Source organism: Dipodomys ordii, unplaced genomic scaffold, assembly GCF_000151885.1.
Source record: "Dipodomys ordii isolate 6190 unplaced genomic scaffold, Dord_2.0 Scaffold7, whole genome shotgun sequence".
In the NCBI taxonomy this organism is placed as follows: domain Eukaryota; kingdom Metazoa; phylum Chordata; class Mammalia; order Rodentia; family Heteromyidae; genus Dipodomys; species Dipodomys ordii.
Genome location: NW_012267223.1, coordinates 3,422,109 through 3,427,182, shown reverse-complemented (window position 1 = coordinate 3,427,182; position 5,074 = coordinate 3,422,109).

Sequence of the window (5,074 nt, the reverse complement as noted above, 5' to 3'; positions counted from 1 at the left end):
GCTTCCGTCGCTGTCACACCCACTTCCGCCTTTAGCTCCGCCCCGGAGCGGCGCGGGGGAGCCATGAGAGGGGGCGTGGCGCGCGATGGTGCGCCTGCGCAGAAGGCACGCGTGAGCCCGGCTCTGGAGCCATTTTGAGTGTGGCTGGAAAGTGAGTCTTTCCCAGAGCCTGAGTTGTCCTCTCGCCAAGGTCGGACCTCTGCATTAGGGGAGAAGGTTCTGGAAGGCCTGTTGTCTCTCGCGGCTGGCCGTCTTCGTTGGAAGGCGGATCCGTTTGATAAAGGCTGCTTGGAGGGACAAGTTCCTTTCCCCAGATAACATTCTGGGTGCTGGTCCCGAGGCCCTGTTCATACACCCATGTCTTCTGTGGCATCTGTGTGTGTGTGTGTGTGTGTGTGTCCTGAAGGGATCCATGAGCTTTTTCACTCAAGGCTGGTGCTCTACCACTTGAGCCCACTTCCGGTTTTCTAGTGGTTTATTGGAGATAAGAGTCTAATGGACTTTCCTGCCCAGGCTGGCTTTGAACCGTGATCCTCAGATCTCAGCTTCCTGAAATAGCTAGGATTACAGGTGTGAGCCACCGGGCCCCGGCCACTGTGGCATTTTAAGAGATTGTTTCTCCTTCTGTCTCATATTGTGCTGGTCCGTTGGCTCCTACAGGACTGGCATGGCCGCTTTGGCCCCTTGTCCACTGCAGACCATGCAGGCTCTCCTAACCATCTCCAGAGCACTGGATCAAGGCCCCATCAGGGCTGGATATTCTGGACCAGTTCCTGAAAAATCTAGCATTAACCCTCCTCCCATTCCAAATTCCCTGGCTCTGGCTGAGAAGGTAGAGCAGTTGCCTTGCATGCATGAAGCCCTAGATTCAATTCCTCAGTACCACATACACAGAAAAAGCCAGACGTTCAAGTGGTAGAGTGCTAGCCTTGAGCAAAAGAAGCTTAAGGACAGTGTCCAGACCCAGAGTTCAAGCCCCAGGACTGGCAAACTGGCAAGAGAGAGAGAGAGAGAATCCAAATTCCCTGGCTCTCCTGTCTGTGTGGGAAGAAAATGGCCATTGGGCTTTGTTCAGCCCCTCAGTGGGCTTTGTGTCCTGGCACAGGAAGATAAGCCATGAGGCAGGGACTACTAGTGGGTGAGAAGTTTGGAAGTCAAGTTTTCTTCCAGGTCCCAAATAACCAAAGAAGAGGAAATGAGCCACAGAGCTTGGAGAAGGATTAGTCAGTTTTCACTGGGACCAGAGAGCATTTTCAGCGTTTTAGAACTTGTGCATCACTATGAAGATGGTTGTTTCCAGAATGGGAACCAGTGAGGTTTCAGGGAAGAGGTCTCCAAATGGGAGAAAGACTCTGTGTAGGTCTCAGGAAATGAATCCTTATGCTGATCAATAAACAGATGTCTTAATTTTGTACACAATCACTTCATGTTTTGTAAAGAAACTAGTGTGCATTTTTGCATTTTTTTTTCAAATTGCCTTCCATGTTTTCAGTGTCTAAGTGTGATTTTTGCATTGAGAGCCCGCTGTTTGCTCATCTCTGTTACAAACACCATCTTTGCATTATCTCCTGTAATCCTCATAGTAAACCTCCAAGCGGAGGTAGGAATAGCTGTTGTCTCCGGTAGGCAGAAGAGGAAGCTCAGGCTCACGGAGGTGAACTGTACTGAGTCAACACAGCTGGCCAGGAGAGGCTCCCTCCTCCCTCCGCAGGGTGGTCAGCTCAGGATATTTGCTTGCTATCACGCAGACCTGCCAACCTGACTTTGACACAGTTCATTGTGAGCCAGGTTCAGGAGAGTCACGCCTGTAATCCTAGCTACTCAGGAGGCTGAGATCCAAGGATGGCAATTCTAAGCCAGCCTGGTCAGGAAAGTGAGACTTATCTTCAGTTAACCACCAAAAAGCTGGCAGTGAGGCTGTGGCTAAGGTAGTAGAGAGCCAGCAATGAGCAGAAAAAAGTCAACTAAGAGGTAGATCCTGAAATCAAGCCCAAGTACCAGCACAAAAAATGAATGCAAAAGGGGACTGGAAGTTGGATGCTGGTGGCTCATGCCTGAAATCCTAGTTACTCAGGAGGCTGAGATCTGAGGATTGTGGTACAAATCCAGCCTGGGCAGGAAAGTCTGTGAGATTCTTTATCTCGAATCAACCACCAGAAAACCAAAAGTGGCACTGTGGCTCAAACTGGTAGAGCACTGGCCTTGAGCTAAAAGAGCTCAGGGACAGCACCCAGGCCCTTAGTTCAAGCCCCACGACTGACAAAAATAAGGGGGAGGCTGGAGGCATAGCTTAAGTGGTATAGCACCTTTTTTAGCAAGTTCAGAGCCCTGAGTTCAGTCTTGAGTTTAATTTTAAGAACTGCAACAAAACAAATTAAGCAAGCTTTCCTACTGAATTATACATTTAATGGAAACTTCCTACGTTTTATTCTTGTATTTGTTTTTCAGGTGCACTTTTAATTCCTCTTCACAACTCCAAATTGTCCCCTGAACAGCTGTTTGGTGTTTCAGACCTTTCAAGTGGCTGGGGCATCCCTTGGGAAAACCATGTCCTTTTAAGGGGTGAAGGTAACACGGGAGCCTGGAGAAGGACCTTCCTGCGGAGCTTGTAGGAGGCCCATGGTAGAGGACAGATTCCTGGGCCTCACGGGCAGTAACGGAGGACAGGAGTGGCTGGTCCAGCAGGAGCCCCAGTAGACAGATGGAAGGCAAGTGTGGGGCCACCCTCTTCACAGCTGACTGCCATAGCAGGAGGAGAGCTGGCAGCCAGCTGATGGAATCACCATGACAACCAGGGGACCTCCACAGGCCCTCCACAGGACTGCCGATTCTCTCCCTGCTCCTGGCCTTGGCCCGACATGGGATAGTTACGATGTGCAATAAATCTAAGTGAACAAATAAGCAACTAAGTCCAGGAGGGCTAAATCCAGGAAGGTGGGGGAGAGCCGATGGGAAAGTGATGCCATCCCACTGGGGAAATGGGGAATGAGGAAAGAGTCTACCGTGAACCTGTCTGACCTGAGACACCGCTAGAGGCTCATGAGCAACACTGTAGGCCTTTCTGCCTCTCTTGTGGCCCTTGGCCTCGCATCCCCACTTCTTGCCTTAACTCAGGGCAGGTCCAGGAGAGGGCTGCAGAGTGCGTGGGATTCGGGGTGGGGTGGGAGAATCCTGGACCGTGTGCTCACATGGTTGCTTGTGGTGGTTGGTTGCTGTCAAAGTTGATGCTTGTATCATAAAAGGCTCAGGGTGGAGGAGAAAAAGTGCAGGTGAAAGGTCAGACAGGACTCTGCCCATCCCAGGCCTGCCACCTGTGTGTGCGGCCTCAGCCAGGGGAGGGTCGTTCCCCATAATGTCCCTTGTGCCCCAAAGGATCCCTTAGATGTGGGGTGAAGCAGTGAACAGCACCCCACAGCCCCTGGTGCCTGTGGCTCTCATTCTTTAAGGAACCCATTCAGCACTTGGCACTTATCTGGCTGGTGACTCGGTTTCCCTGATCTTTAAGGACTGCCTCCTGGGGAGGGGGAGGATCGAGGTGGCCCAAGATGCTATCAAAGACTTGGGACTGTTTTGTGGATGGTGGTTTTCTGGATAAATCTGCAGTGTGGAACTCAAAACCCGGGGAAGCACAGGTTTCCTCAGGACATTTTAGGCCGACTCACACAATGTCAGGATGGCCCTCTAGTAAAAAGACCTGTCTGGGACCGTCTGGAACATTCTGTGATGACAGCTACAGTCCCAATGTACTTGGAACTAACAGCAGCCAGGGCTCCTGGGGCATCCGGAACACCCAAGTCCAGCTAGGGGACTTGGGGTGGAGTCCACACCATGCTAGGCAGACACATGAGCAAGCAGGTCAAAAGGGGACCCAGCTGTTAACCACGCTCCTGCTGTCCCCGGGCCAGGACCTCTGCTGTCCTGAAGCCTGCTGAACTTTTGCCTCCTGTCACTTGAAGCCCCTGGCTTTGGGACATCCACATTGACATTGACCATTAGACACCAGCTTCTCCACCATCTGTACTTGGAGGGTGACAAGTGCTTAGGAAAATCTTCCCATTTTATCATCATCATCATCATCATCTTTGAGTAGTTGTATAAACCAATCAGTTTAAAGTACAATCCATCTTGATGGATGTCAGCCCTTCCGTCTTTGTCCCCCACCTTTCCTACCCATCCCCACTGGATTGTCAAGCTCAGCGTCTTCGGTGGCTGGAGGGTATGGACTGGTGAGCCCGTGCAGCCCAAGGCCTGGTAGTCAGCAGGAAAGGCCCAGCTGCTTGTCCTGCTCATGTCCCTGGACCCTGGTATCAGTTCCCATCTCTACCCCTGCTGCAACACCACACAAACACACAACTACAGCACCACCACCACATGCAAGTGTGTGCAATACAACACATGGAGTACAACACAACTTGCACGCAGCACAGAGCGCACACAGCACAGAGTGCACACAGCACACACATAGTACACACAGCACATATACAACATATAGCACACACTGCACATAGCACACACAGCACACACAATGCACACAGTGCATAGCACACAGCACACAATGCACCCAGAGCACACAGCACACACATAGTACACACAGCACATATACAACATATAGCACACAATACACACAGCACACAATGCACACACAATGCACGCAGTGCACAACACACAGCACACACAGCACACAATGCACACACAGCACACACATAGTACACACAGCACATAAACAAATAGCACACACAGCGCACACAATGCACACAGTGCACAGCACACACAGCTCACAGCACACAATGCACCCAGAACACACAGCACACACACATAGTACACACAGCACATATACAACATATAGCACACAGTACACACAGCACACACAGCACACACAATGCACACAGTGCACAACACACAGCACACAATGCACACACAGCACACAGCACACACATAGTACACACAGCACATAAACATATAGCACACACAGTGCACACAATGCACACAGTGCACAGCACACACAGCTCACAGCACACAATGCACCCAGATCACAGCACACGGACACAGCACACAGCGCGCACTGCGCGCACAG